Source organism: Sminthopsis crassicaudata, chromosome 6, assembly GCF_048593235.1.
Source record: "Sminthopsis crassicaudata isolate SCR6 chromosome 6, ASM4859323v1, whole genome shotgun sequence".
Lineage (NCBI taxonomy): Eukaryota > Metazoa > Chordata > Mammalia > Dasyuromorphia > Dasyuridae > Sminthopsis > Sminthopsis crassicaudata.
The window spans coordinates 220,333,288-220,349,327 of NC_133622.1; the positions used below are offsets into that span (position 1 = coordinate 220,333,288).

Here is a 16,040-nt window from a genome sequence, read left to right on the forward strand (position 1 = left end):
CCCTGCCCTTCCCTTCCCTTCCCTTCCCTTCCCTTCCCTTCCCTTCCCTTCCCTTCCCTTCCCTTCCCTTCCCTTCCCTTCCCTTCCCCTTCCCTTCCCTTCCCTTCCCTTCCTTCCCTTCCCTTCCCTTCTCCTTCCCTTCCTTCCCTTCCCTTCCCTTCCCTTCCCTTCCCTTCCCTTCCTTCCCTTCCTCCTTCCCTTCCCTTTCCTTTCCTTTCCTTTTTTTTCTTTTCCTTTCTCCTTTCCTTTCCTTTTTCCTTTCCTTTCTTCTTTCCTTTCTCTTTTCCTTTCCTTTCTCCTTTCCTTTCATTCTTTCCCATCTCACTCTCCCTCCTGAACCCTATCTTACAGACTCCAAAGCCAGTTCTCTCTTCATGACTCTCTCTATTGATACAAGCCTTGTTGCATGTTCTAAATTATTTCTTATATGAAAATTTTCATCGTAAACAATATAATCAATATTCATTAAAAAAAACTTACGTATTATATAACACACATGCATTTTATCTCTTTTGATCCATTAGCTATCAATCTGTCTATTTCTCTAGGAATTCTAGAAAGATGCTCATTATTCACATTTTATAAATAAGGCAGATGAAGCTCAGAGAGTTCTTGCAATCTGACTATGGTCATACAGTTTGTCTGAGTAAGAAGCAGGATGGGTAATATGTTACAACCCCTGAAATTCACCATTGTGTAGGAAGTAAAACTATACTAACATAATTTTATCTATTTTTGATGATTCAGAAGGAACTTTGGAGACTTCACTATGAAAGTCACTCTTTATGAAACTTTACTCCAAAGGGAAGCTTGACAAGACCTTCTAATATACTTCAAAGGTTGCCCTTTTGGCCAACTATCTTATAGTTTCTAGCTTCATGCTGCTGTTTTCTCTCTTTATCATCCTCCCTTTCTCCTCTCCTTCTTTCTCCTTTACAGCTCCATCCCCATCATCAATCAACAGAGAAGCTTTAGCCTGTTCCATTTTGACCCTGAGCTGATTTGCCCCAACATAGGTAGCCTGATGACTCTGTTCCCAAGGTTTATTTACCATATCGGTTCTCTACTTAGTACAGATATCTAATTGACCAAGTACACTGCGACTCAGAACTCCTGACTCAAGCAATCTGCCAGCCCCAACCTCCCCAAGAAGCAGGAGTCATTCAGCTCCATAACCACACACATACCATATTAGCGATTTTTAGAGATCTGCAATGTCAAAAAATACACATCACTACAAAAATTATTTTACTATCTCAGGCTGCCCATCTGTTATTCTTCATTCTTACAATATGACTCATCTACCTACTTTTCTTGTGATGGGACAGGGATAGGAACTAGACTGATGATTTTAATAATAGAGGGAACTTCCAGGGAAGGAAAGTACCTGTACCAAAGCAGGTAGACAACTTTCCTCCATTTTGCAATCTTAGCACTAAGTACAAAGTCCCTATGAAAACAGGACTTAAATCCGAGTCTTTCAGACTCTAATGCCAGCTCACTCTCCATTACTGCTTCTACAGATATGTGCCTTAATAATATCTTCTAAGTCACTTTCTGTACTCAAACTGTCATTAACAATACTAACAATAAATCACATTTATGTGATGATTCAAGGTTTGTGGAATACATATGTTTTCTCATTTGATCCATCCATCTACCTACTTTGTAAAGTAGATATTCATTATTCCAATTTCACAGATGAGTAAAATGAGGCTCAGAGAATTTATTTCAATTAACTTTGGTCATACAGGTTTGTCAGACTCAGAAGATGGATTACAATCCCCATGGGCTTCTCCATTGTGCAGTAAAACTATATTAAAATAAGTTCACCTATTTTTGATGCTACAGGAGGCACTTTGGACACATCACTATGAGCATCTCCTCCATACTCCTCTGTGCTCCAGACAGGCTTTAAATCAAATTGGCCCAGCAAATTGCTGCTCTTTTGTTTAATCATCATATGGCATCTAGTTTAATTGATATTTGTCCTCATATAAAAATATTACATAGCATGAATAAAATCTAATTACTTGATCTTTTTTGGTCTTTTGGGTGGTGGAAAAATGGAAATTTGCCATATTCTACAGCCCAAATACTCAAAACAGAGTATTATCTACTTTTTCTGGCTGTGTAATTGAAATAGCTTCTTTGTACAGGCCCCTTCAGGGTTTAGCAAACTCACCCATGGTCTTCCTTTCACAAATGCTGTCCATGCTAGCATCCTAGTTAGGTTTATTTCTGGAACCCCCCAGTTTGAATTCAAAGGCTACTCAGGCCCCATAAATTGATTATTGTATAACATCCCCTTCTGGGATGCAGTTTAAGGCTCTTCATTTCACCTGCCATTTAATGAGTACCCCAAATCTGACCAAACCCCTGGTAAGCAATGCAGCAAATACAAATGAAGTATGAGGTGGTGTTGACCCCCAAAGAGCTTGAGTGTAACAGAGCTATATTTGCTATAATCGGGTGCTAAAATGTGTGGTATAAGCAACAATGGCTAGGAGCAGTTAAGAAAAGGCAAGCTTAGTCTTACTCATTCTCTGGATGGCTTCATGGGGTAAGCTAGGAATATGACAGATTTTGAAGGAACAGATGAGATGATAGATAATAAGATAAATTGAATAAATAATGAACGTGTTCTGGAGATATAGTTCATGGAATTTAAAACTGAGAGGGCCCTTAGAGATCAAGGAGTTCAATAATTCTATTTTATAGAAGAACCATCTGAGGTTATGTGACTCACTTACATTTACACAGGCAGAAAACAGAGAAGGGGTCCACAGGTTTCATTAAATTGTCAAAGGAGTCTAAGACACAAATAAAGACTTATTTCATTGTTAAATAATTATTTATTAATTATTAAAACATTCTATATGTTATTTTAACATATTTAACATGTATCGTACTATCTTCCCTGTAGGGAAAGAGGTGGGAGGAAGGAAGGGAAGATTTTGCAAGGGTCAGTGTTGCGTATGTTTGGTAAATAAAAAGCTTTAATAAAATTTAAAAAAGAAATATAAGGTAAACCTCAAAAATATTCTATATATACATCTAATATATAAAATATCCTATATATATTTTCCTCTGATAAAATCTTTTGAGTATTTGTTGCTCCCCCCACCCCAACTCCCTACATTTTGGAAGTGAAAGAGAACTGAAGTTAGAATAAATATACTTAGGCTCAAGGCCTGGTTCTTCCTGCCTGTGTGACCTTGGGCAAGTAATTTCATATATCTGAGCCTCGGTTATAGATGAGGAAATCGAAACTAATTAACTCATAGATAGAAAATTTCTGTAAATAAGCGTAATATATTAGAATACAGAATTAGGATAAACTCAAGTCTCAGTTGCATAAGAAAGATGAAATTAAATGAGGATACATGTAAGTCTTGCATCTGAGATTTTAAAAATCAATAGTGTTTTAAGAATAGAGATTGTTTCATTAATTACATTTGTATCCCCAAAGTCTAGCACAGAATAGTCGATTGATTGATTATGAAAGCGGAGGAAAGACTTGACAGCAACAGGTCACATGAATGATGCAATAGCTTTAGCTGAACACAAGGTCAACAGTTTAACTCAGGTCTCCAAAAACTAATGTGAGTTTTAACTGCATGAGGAGAATTCTGTTTTCCAGATCAAGATTGTAGAGCATCTTCCTATAGTCTGCCATAGAAAAACACACGCCTAGAGCACTGTGATCAGTTCTGGACATCATAACTTCAAGAAGAACACTGACCAGTGGGATTGTGACCACTTGAAATCATGGCAGATGAGTGTCACAAAAAGCTGGGGAGGTCTCATCTCAAGGCCAGATGAACTTTCTTTCCCTTTAAGACATTAAACTTGTAGAGAAGGCAGCTATAGCTGTAGTTGGCTTAGATTTCAAGGAAGCACTTGTCCAGTCTTTCATTTTATTTTCATGAAAAAATGGAGAAATGCAAACTGGACAATATTTAGCACAGTTCATGGCACACACTAGGTGCTTAAATCTATTTAAATCTATTTAAAAATTTGATTGATTGGTTGAATTCAGAACTAATAAAATGCTAGATGGTAGGATTACAATTCTACTCTGCCTTTGTCAGACCCTATTTTGAGCATTGTCTTGTGATGGAAACTGGTGTGCATTCACAAGAGATCAGCCACAATGGCAAAGAGCCTTTAGACCATGGATCATTTGAAGGAAGAGGGGATCTTTTACCAAATGAAGAGAAGACTTAAAAGGGGCCCCGGTAATGCCTGCAAATATGCAAATGGTTGTCACATGCAAAAGGGATTGAACTTGTTCTGTTTGAATTCAGAGGACAGGACTGGGTATAGTGGGTAGAAATTGTGAAGAGATTATTTTTGTCTTTATGCTAGAAAAAACTATTTAGCAATTATAGCTCTCTAGAACAACACTGGATTGCTATGGTAGTTTTGCCCTTTCTGTGGATAGAGGTCCACACTTGTCAGATCTGTGGTAGAGATATGAATTGACCTACATGGCATTTGAGTTCCCACTCCATTCTGAGATGGTGATTCTGTTACTTCTCCTATTACCACAGAAAGAAGATGCATAGGCGATGCTACAAGAAGTGACATTTTCAGCTTAAGATAAGAGTCCCAAAAAGGAATATTTTGAGCTATTGGTTTCTGAAAAGATCAAATAATGGCTGGATGACCATGTAAAATGGTGAGAAAGCTCAAGTACACACAACAGTGAATTAGCTTGGATACCTATAACCCATGCTAATTACATGACTGGAAAAATCACCCCAATAGTCTGGGTTTCAATTTCCTTATCTGCATATTGAGGAGGTCATATTGGGTGATCTTTCCATTCATTTTATTTCAGTATAAATAGAACTATTTCTTTTCAGTTCTAACATTTTCTGACTTTAAAGCTTTGTTCTAAGTAGATCTGTTAGGAGAACATTGGGCAATAACCATTGGAAAGTACCATTTCCTTAAAGGGCATCTGGGCCCTGAATAAAAGGTGCCAGCCTGCAACTCCACTTACCAATGTGGGCTGCACCTTCTACATCCCTACAGTCTTGAACTCTTATTAGTGGTCTGACCATGGGTAAAAATGACTTGGATTCAAGCTTCAGTCCCTTGAACTATAAAATGAGAACATTGGACTTTATGGTTCTAAAGTCTCTTCCAACTGTAAATATATGTTTCTATGAAACAGAATGTTGTTTTAAATGTAGTATTTCAAAAAACTTAACTCTTATTTTCCAAGTATCTATTTCAGATACAAAAAAATGACTCCCAAACAGCCAAATGACAACCTAAGGAAGGGAGAGGAATTAAAAATTTAGAGTTAGTTCAACCCTATCATTTAACAAATGGAGAAATGAAGTCCTTAGAGGTGAATTGACTTGACAAAGGTTGACACAAGTTTTAAATTGAAGAACTAAGACTTGAACCCAGTCCTGATTCATAATTTTCCCACCTTACCCAGTTGGGTTCCAAATAAATGGGAGATGTTATTGGTATTAGGAGAAGTTCTGGGAAAGTTGATAGAAAATAGAACTTGGATTCAGGAAATCCCGAGTTCAAAACTCACCCCAGAATTAGAAGATGTACAACCATGGACAAAGCAAGAAATATATATATATATACATATACATATATACACATGTGTATATATATGTATGTATATGTATATACATGTATTTTTTGTATATATAATATATGTAATATATTATTAGCATTATTGTTTACCACATATACTATAATATATATTATTATCATTGACATTAATGTCGGTAGTATTTTCAGGTTTGCAAACTTACTCTTTACATACACTATTCTATTTATGTTATGATCCTGTGAGGTAGTTGCTATTGTTATCTTAATTTTACAGATAAAGGTTACATAAGAGCCTAGAATCACACAGCTAATAAATAACTCAGGCAAGCTTCAAACTCTATTTTCTTTATACCTAAAAATATCATTATTTGTTCTGAACCACTTAGTTGTCCCCAAACCTGTGAGCTTCAGACAGCTCTCTACGACTAAATTATAAGTGGATTACAGCCCATGTTGATGAAAAAAGCTCTCCTTCCAAGAACATCACAAATTATGGATTATTATTATTATTGGAAAATCCATTTTTGCAGTCGTCATTTTGTGAATATGTTTTATGAAATGAGAATATTTTCTTGAGCAATTGTCACCATCTCTTTATAAATTATTGTGAAATTTCTGAAGAAATCTAAGATTCTACAATTGTCATCTTTGTTATACCCAAAAGTGTCAACTTTTATAATAATGTCAAATCAAATATACATGAAGGGCCTAATATCTACTAGCAATATATTTTTTAAAATGTAACCTTAGTCCCCAAATCTATTGATATTCTTTACACTGGTAATCAATGTCATGGACCAGCATGAAGGGCAAGATGGAGTTTGTTGGAGAGAGAGAAGCTTGGTCTCTATAAATTCTTCAGTTTCTCAATAGTCTCTTGGATCTCTGCAGTTGCTTTGGGCACTTATGGCTTCCAACTTTGAGACAAAAAACACAAATGTTGACAATCCCTCTTCAGGTTGCTGAAGGGAGAATAATACTCTGGGAAGAAAGTGACATGAGAAGAAGCAGATAGTCTCCATTACGAGTTTTGTCTTCAGCCTTTTTGGGAAATCTACCTGAGGGTGAGACCTAGAGACCCTAGAATTCCCCTTTCTTAATTGAGCTGAGTTATTTTCATTTTTCAATGGGAGAGCTTTCTTTACTCTGTATTTTACACACACACACACACACACCACACACACACCACACACACATATCTTGTCCTATGTATTTTTAATCTGATTTTTTGTGTTTGCTATCGACTTGGATAAAGATTTTATTTAATATTTTCCATGTGTGTTCATTGTGAAACTAGCATTTGGTAGGAAGCAAGTCAAGTCTTAGATATAAAGCTTGGGGTTCTCTTCCCCAGTTAATGAATAGTGATCAGAAGTTTACCTTCAACCTAAACTTTATATCCTCTAGACTAATAATATATAAGGGAGCAAACAGATATAATTCTAACTTGGTGCTCTCTTTTTTCTGAGGGGGGGCAAAAGTGGCCCAAGTTTTCTGACCCCCAACCTTCTGCTTCTTCTCTTGACAGAAAATAAAGTCTCCTTTGGAAAGGGTGGAGAGAGAGCCATATGTGTCCAAACACAATGGAACTTCCCTGCTGCCTGTGAGTTTTGCTACAAGAATGAGAAGTTTGGTTTACATATAAAGGCAAGCCCCAAAATTTAAGAGAAGCATCCATCACAGCTTCTTTTTCTTAGGATCATGAGCCATTTAAAGGAGTTTTTTTTTTGTTTTGTTTTGTTTTTTTGTTTAAAAAGCAAAAAGACTCATAGGGGACATTGCCCAAGGAAACCAACAACAGTTTCTTTGGCCATAGCAGACTTGTTACTCTTACCAGTAATTTCCTTGCCTGGATTTTCTGATTCTTCTTTTATTCTTCCAGCACATTATTTGCTTTAGTTTTTCTTGGTGTCTGTATCCTGTAACTTCTCCCATTCCTTGTTACTTCAGAGTGATTTGTCTACCAGAGATCATGGATGGACATTCATCCATGATTCTGATTTTATTCTTCAAGTCCATGAAGATAGGAACTCAGTTGGGCTCACAACAGAAAGAAGGCAATACTTTTTCAATAGCCCAGGAATCCCAGATCTCAGAAATATACACAGCATCTATCCACTGGGATAGTTTGACCAATCCATTGTCCGCTGTGTGAGGCTATTATTTGAAGTCATTGCTGAGAAATTATTACAAACACTAATTTTGGTCTCTTTAAAATATTATTCTTGTGTTACCAAAGTTGATTCTTGGTAAATATGTCTTCATTTATCCAGGATATTCTGAGGCAAATTTGGAATCAATTTTAACTTTCTCTTTATTAGCTGAATTAAGATGACACAAACAGATTTTTCTCTTTGATTATCTCGTCAAAATAAAAAAAAATGTAGAAAAATGTAGAAGTGCAGAAAAATTAGAACATGATTCAGAACCTATACTAACATGCTGAGTACCAAGTCCCGGTAACATCACATCAAAGTAATTAAAATACCAGGATCAAATGAAGTTTCATAGAAATCAATAAAGCAATTAAAACAAATGATAATCAATATCAAGGAAATATTTTTATGTATCAATCATTTGGAAGTTAATATTACATTGTTCATCGCCATTTTCAGAGCTGAAAACTTTAGAATTTTTAGTTGTTTTTTTTTTTTTTCTGAAAAGATATAATAAGAGACTTTACATTGAATATTGACAGTTTCAAAATGAGATAGGATAAATTAATCTATTTCAATGGAGTTCCAAGTAAGCAGTCAAAAGTAGCTTTGATTTTTCTTTGGACAAATGGCTATCTTTACTCTTCCTTAAATTAAGATTGTTGATTCTCTTTGTCTCCTTTGTTGAGAGGACATCGCCCACCCCCACCCCTCCACTTTGGAAAAGGTAGACTAGAAGCCTATTTTGTAGAACAATATTAGCCTTGGAACTTGGCCATTACAAAGAAAATGCTTCCTAGATTTGGGAGCAGAATCCCAATGAAATTAAGTTAATGTACAATAGCATAACATTTTTTTTTTTCTGGTTTGATACAAGTCAGATTGATTTGAAAGCTGAAGAGTTCTTTGAAAATTAATAGCAACATTCTTTTGTTTCATTTTCTGCAGCTCAGAAAACCAAAGGAGTCTTAGGAATTAATTGTAGGCTTCTAATAAACACAATGATGTAATGACGTATTTAACATTACTGGTTTTTGTTTGATTCCAAATAGATTGCAGATTTTTTTCTGGTGTGATACTAAAACAATTACCATTTTGAAAAAAGGATAATTAATCCGCAATTTTTTCACATTAGATCATAGATCTCAACGCAGTGCCCACCGATTTGATGGTCTTCAGCTGCTGCGTATTTATTTTTCATTTTTCCTACTGATGTACCGCCCCATCAGCGCTGACATTTAAATGAGTGAGTATTCAACACAAATGTGATCATTTGTACAGCTTCCAATGCGGCCCCATACTGAGATGATTGCTTCTGGGAGCCATCCATGGGTTCTCAAATAGGGGGAAAAAGCCAGGCAAAATTTTATCAATTTACATTTTTCTGTGATTAATTTTTATGCAAATCAGGGCCCGACCGTGCTCCCATCTCACCTGAATCATTCGGATCATCAAAGACAAATTGAGCATCACTTATTTAAAAAATAGGCTTTAAACTACTCTACAGCTGTGTTGGAAAATGCTAAGAGCAGGGCATGAACTTTTCTAATGTAACAGGAAGAGATAAGAAAATGCCTCTTTGGCATTTTTGTCCACAATGCTGTAAACATGAAACTTAACAAACCCCCCCAAAATCATGCTAGCTTTGTACACTATAGGTTCTTGTTAATATTCAAAAGGAAAAGCAGAATCCCAGGCAACACCCCCCCAGCACTGAATTAATAATCCAAAAGTGCTGGCCATTGAGCAAAATGCATTGCTTTATGGTACGTCCTTCCTTACTGAATATTTCTCTCTATTTTGTATTTGTACAAACAAAGGCCATTAGCTTTTGTATCTGAAAAAAAATACATTTTGTATTACATATGGAAAATTGGGTAAGAACATTTGATATTAAATTTGATTTTAATTTGATCTTAAATTCTACCCCAAACAATTTTAATGTATAAATTAGTAGTTTGCCATTGTACAAGAATCAGAAGACCTGGATTCAAAACTCAGTTCTGCCACTTAATACTTATTGATTCAAAATTGGAGACATATTTTTAAAAAGATAATTCATACCAAGAGGTAAACTTGTGGAAGATGACATTGCATTATTGTTAATTAACCTTTATTCATGTAAATTACAATATTAAACCATTACCAACTGGGTCATGGAAAATTTCTTTTGTGTACAGTACCTATATGAAGAAAATCTATGTGCATGATCTTGGGCAACTGCTTTGTCTCCTTGGATATCCATTTCCTCATCTGTAAAATGGATCTATAATCTGTAAAATGGAAAAAATAGCCATTGATTTTGGTTCCATTCAATCCAAGCTCCTATTATATAAAGATAGTCTACTGTCATCTAAATATATTTTTCAAAAAACAAAATATTTATATAGTTCATTTTCTTGCAATATAAATATAGCATTCCAACTTTGTTTTTAAGTTTGCTATTTCATCATACCTTTTTTTTGAAAGGTAGATATGAGTATTTCTAGATTATAATATATTTTCTCCATGTATGTACTTACTGTATATAGAAACAATTTTCCATGACCCAGTTGGCAATGGTTTAATGTTATAATTTACATGAATAAAGGTTAACTGAACAATAATGCAATGTCATCTTCCATAAATTTAACTCTTGGGATGAATAGTCTATTTTAAAAAGATGTCTCCAATTTTGAATAAATAAGTCATTATTTAAAACCTTCCTGGACCTCCCTCACATTTCTCCCTCATGAAGATATTCAACAGACAAGAAATAAATTTGTTGATAATCTTGTTGAACTAAAATACAGAAAAAGAAAAGCCCCATACTCCTTCAATTGTCTAAATGGACAATGTAATCGAAGGCTCAACAAGGCGAGATGAGGCTCACTATAGATATTTCATCATCAATAATGCTCTCTTTTATCTGAGGAAATGGATTTTCCTTTATATGCAGGAGCAGAGCAATACCAGTATTAGTCTCACTGCTGGACAGGAACAAGATTAGAATCTTAAAAGTCATCCTGGGGAGCTAAATTACTGTGCAGTGCACAGGTGAGTAGGTTAAAAAAGAGAGAGAGAGAGAGATAGCAAAATAAATGCAGTTTATCCCATGGATTTAAGAGTTTATTTCATAGATGCAAAAAAAGGGGGGCAGGTAAGACCACAGTTACCCTAACTGAGTTTGGGAGGTGGTATATGTACATTCGTGAAGTGGGGGGGGGATTTCTGCACATTCTTCTCGTCTTTCACAAACCAACCCATCATTAAATACTGCGCCCCAACCCAAAAGGCTACTCCTGACTGCTTCTGCATCGGCTTGAGATGGTAAGATTTTTCTCCCACTATTTTAGCCACCCAAGCTTGAGATCTCTCAAGAACATAGGCAAAAGCTAGTCTCGAATCATAAGACATCCATTCACTCTTGGAGATTTAGTCTAATTTTAGGAGAAACCTAAAGGCTAGTAGGAACCAACTTTTTTCTGCTCTGATTCAATCCAGTGGAAAGAGTACCTTCATCCCATAAATGTCAGATGTGGTGAGATCAGTCTCCATTAAGATTTCTGACTCCTGACTCACAAACCTTCACCAAAGAGCCATCGGGACCCTGCCAGCTGACCTGCTTTTCACTATCCAGCTGCGGTTTAAAGACAAGGACACTTGCCAATTTAATGTGAAAACCAGCCTGTCTCTCACAGAAGCAAATTGGCACCCTGGAACGGACAAAAAGACCTGCTCCCACAAAGGCTGATTGAGTATTCTGGGGAACAGTGGGGCAGAAGACAGGCCACCTAAAGAGACAGTAACTTCTAAGAATGTGCAAGAGATAGAATGAATACACAAAAGTATTAGGGGCTTCTGAAATACAGACCTCCTAGATATTGCACTCCAGGATTTAATGGTCAAAATGTTAACATTGCCATATTTTTTAAATTATCATTACCCTACCTTCAACTGAATCTTAAAGTATCTCCACACTGAACTATCACTTAGCCTTGGGCACCATCTTTTCCCCCACAAATTGGGTTATTATTATCATCAAAAGAAGGAACTAGAGTGATGACTTAACCTAACTGAACTTAACCTAACCCAACCTAATATAGCAACACAACTAAGAAATGTTAATTCCCAAAGGAAAGGCCTTCATAGGTACCATCCTACACAGAGCCCAAATAAAAAGGGCATTCCTTGCAAAGAGTGAATCCTGCTAGATAGTTCTGTTTGTGGATGCCATTAAATTGCTTGCATAAAGTTCCAGAATGACATGGAGTCTCTAAAATGAGATCCTTAATCCTTCAAAAGGATTCAGCCTAATTATTCACTTGGGAAAAATCCAAGATGATATAGGAAGCCTAAGATCAAGAAAATGGCACCCAGTTGGGTAGATGGTGCAGAGAGTTGCTCGATCAGTATTTATGTTGGACAATGTGCATGGTCATAAGATTCATCTCAGAGTTAAAGAAGAAAAAAATAGATTTGGTAAAGTGCCCAGTGCTTTTAATGGCACTGAGATCTCCTTGATCCAAAAGCCCATTTCTGGATAAAGTCTTATTTGAAAGGAAAATAAAAATATTCTAATGATTCTGTATGGCCATGAGTCATAAAATTGCTAGAAGAAATAGCTCATTAGTGAAAGAGAGAGAGAGAGACAAATAGAGGACTTTAAAAACAAGTGATGTAGACCATAGGGGAAAAAAGCTGTGTCCTCCATTAGTAGCCATCCAAACCATCCAATGTCAAGAGAATCAATAGCAGGCCTCCATAATGTTGGATAGACCTCCTATGGAAGTTTTATGGTAGGAAAAAATACAAGTTACCCAATATAAAAGGTCCTGGATATAATACAATCTAAATCAGTAGAGAGTCATCATATTGATGAGATCACACATCCACCAATAAATTAAGATAAATTAAAGTGCAGTCTATGTCTTTCTCTCAAAATTATTATTCTTTCTTATAGAAAAAAATTTAGAGTCATACTGAATAATATCGACATTTTAAGAGTGTATGGTTAGTTCATCATCCAAAAACAAGGTCCATAAATTTCACTTCTCTGGGTCTTGATTTCCCCAGCTGCAAAATGAGGGGATTTATCAAATGAGATGATCTCTGGAATCTCTTCCAGCACTAATCCTATGTTATTATGATGTCATATAGAATTAGAATTAGTAGAAGAAAGAAATACAATGAAATGTTCTTCCTACAAAAACTTACTGGGGTGGACATTTATTCTGTGTTTCATAACATAGAGTTTAAAACAAGCTAGGAGGGGTTTGTATTTATACCCATAAAACATCCATTGAATCTGTTAGTGAACTTGGATCAAAATGCAAGAGAAAATAGTAGATTGAGAATCCAGAGACTTGGAATATGGTGCCCCAATGACCTCAGGTGGGCTAATTGACCTTTCTGGGTTTCAGTTTCTTTAAATACAAAGGGAGGAGATGTTCTAGATGATTTAAAAAGTTTTTTTCTGATAATTTTTAAATTTTTTAAAGAATATTTTTATTTTATTTTTTCTCAGTTACTTGTAAAGACAAATTTAAATTTTTTTTGGTAATTTTTAATTCCAAATTCCCTCCCTGCCTTCCCTCTTTTTGAGAAGGTAAGCACTTTGATACAGGTTATACTTATATATAATAGATATTAATCTACTTCAAAGCATTATTGTAAAAATAAAATTAGATAATATTTGTAAAGTATTTAGCAGAATATTTGGCATGTGATAGGTATTTTAAATGGTTATTCCCTTCCTTTCTTTCTTATTCCATCAGAATACACAACCAAAGAGATTGACATTATTGTTAACATGAAATAATACAATTATTTAAACCATTAGATTGTATTTTATCTATCAAAGAATGAACCTTAAAGATATTTAGCATCCTTTCATCATTCAGAGAGATTCATAATTAAAATAAGCCAATGTAGCATTGGGTTCAGACAATTGGCTCTAGCATATGTCTATGCCCAGTCTCTAATGAATAAAGCAAAAAGTCATTCCAGAATCCAAGAAATTAAATCCCTTAAGGACTAAGGTTATCCAGGTTGATATAGATAATTTTCCAGGTTCTTAACTTCAACACTTTCATTAATAACAGCATGAAAACTTTTCATTAAACCTAAGTGAAGAGAGAATCTATGGTCTCTCCCTTTACTCTCTAGCTCAAAGGAATAAATTTTGTCTACAGCAACAACTAAAGTAACAATTACACTTAAAAGTTCCTGGCTAAGTCCTTTATTCTATGTGTATCAAAATATAAAAAACAACTATTCATTACTTTGAGAGAATTAACTAAGTCATAGAAAAATACAAGTATTGGGTTCTGACTCAAAGATAAGAAATCAATTGTTTTATTTTACCCTTTTTTAATTTTTCTATTTATTTTCTTTTTTCCTAATTCTATTTCTATTCCTATTTCTATTTCCTATTCTCTCTCTCACATCCATTTTTCCCAAATGGCCACCACACCTACATCAGACCCTTATGACCTCTTCCATGGCCTATTATCTCCTAACTGGACTGTTTGTCTCAAATGTCTCTTTTATTTAATTAATTTAATTTATTTAATCTGCCACTCACACAGTCAAAATGATATTGCTAAACTACAAAAAGTCCCCATGGTATCCTGCTGCTTCTAGATTAAAATACAAACACCTCTATTTGGTTAAAAAAAAAAAAAAAACTCTTCATCATCAGACTCTTAAGTTTTCTCGGCTTCTTGTTAGGTCATTTCAGTCATGTCTGACATTTTATGAGCCCATTTGGGACTTTCTTGGCAAAGATACTAGAGTACTTCACCATCTCCTTTTCCTATTCATTTCACAGATGAGGAAATTGAGGTTAACAGGATTAAGTGACTGGCCCAAGATCACACAGTAGGTATATTACACATATTCTCATTACACAACTGGCTTCCCTATTGTTCCCAAAGATGGTACACAGACTGTCTCAGAATCCTCACTTGGCTTGTTTCAAAGCACGATCTATTCTAATCTATGGTGTTAATGCTCTCCCCACTAAAATTGCTTTTTATATACAGTTTGCATATGTACTTAATCTGCTTCCATGTTATATCTCCTCATTAAAGAATAATCTCTTTGAAGGCAGGGAATATTTCATTTTTGTCTTTATATGAACGGAGACATTTTATTAAGCACCTAATTTGTTTTGGCCTCTGTACTAAGCATTTTCCAAATATTATTTCATTTGATTCTCACAACAATTCTGGGAGGTAGGTGCTACTATTTATTTTTATAGTTGAAAAAACTGAGGAAAACCAAGGTTAAGTGACGATTCAAGGTCACACAGCTAGGCAGAATTTGAACTCAAGTCTTCCTGAGTACAGATCCTGTGCACTCCCTAGCTGGCCATATCTATGGCCCTTGCAACTAGTATTGTGCTTGTCACATAACAGATATTTAATCAATATTATAGAATGAATAAAGGATAAGGGATCTTAGAGATCATTTCATCTAAACCCTTATTTTAAGCATGAGGAAAGACCAAGTGAGGTTAGACCTATGTCAAGTAGCTTGGAGATGGTAGAGGTAAGATCTGAATCCAGTTCCTATGGTACTTTCTGCTGCATTACCATCCACCCACTTTCCAATTGGAAACAATTTCTCATCTTTAAAATGGGGAATGCGATATTTGTACCATCCACCTTACATGGGAGAAGAAAGAAAATCGGTCCATGCAAAATGCTTATAGCCATGGGGGTTATTGCCAATGTACCCATAAAGGCACATCCATCTCTGAGGGAAAGGCTTCTTGTCTCCTAATGTTTAATCATTTTCTGGCCTTGAACCCTTATGTAAGTTAAACAGTTCAGATAGCTAGCAAGAAATTCCTATTTGTCTCCACCGGGGGATCTGGGAGACAAAAGCTGTTTGGGAAGTATGGCTGCCATCATGATTCTTTGCTTTTATTTACCTTGCACTGACACAGCGGAGTGATACTGAGAGGATCATTCCATAAAGACTGAGCGCTCTCCTTATCACCATTTCTGAAAAACAGTGAATCTACAGAAAACAGCCAGAGGAACATGGGCAAGAATTTCCCATTCTTGCAGCATTTTCCAGGCCAGTGGACTTGAAATTACGCCATTCCAAAATAATTCTGGGGTGGGAAGCTTCCCAGGAGGATGCAGTAACACTTAAGTGTGAGCTGCAGAGCAAGGCTGATGTGGGAAAGCTGTAATATTGCCAGCTTAGAAATAGGTGCTGCCATGGAGTCAGGCAGTTGACAAACGGGATTTCTGTGGGAGGGCTAAGGGCCATCCATGGCAACTATTGAGGAGGATGGGCTGA

The 16,040-nt window shown here is 35.7% G+C and overlaps 1 protein-coding gene across 1 annotated transcript in view; it reads right to left on the bottom strand.

Annotated features, from left to right (window-relative positions):
• Nucleotides 1–10,015, bottom strand: part of DCDC1 (doublecortin domain containing 1) — a 105,819-nt gene extending 95,804 nt beyond the window's left edge. The window contains exon 1 of the mRNA XM_074276633.1: nt 9,929–10,015. The gene's annotated coding sequence lies outside the window, so the exon portion shown is untranslated. The remainder of the gene's footprint in view (nt 1–9,928) is intronic.
• Between the last annotated feature and the right edge of the window lie 6,025 nt (nt 10,016–16,040).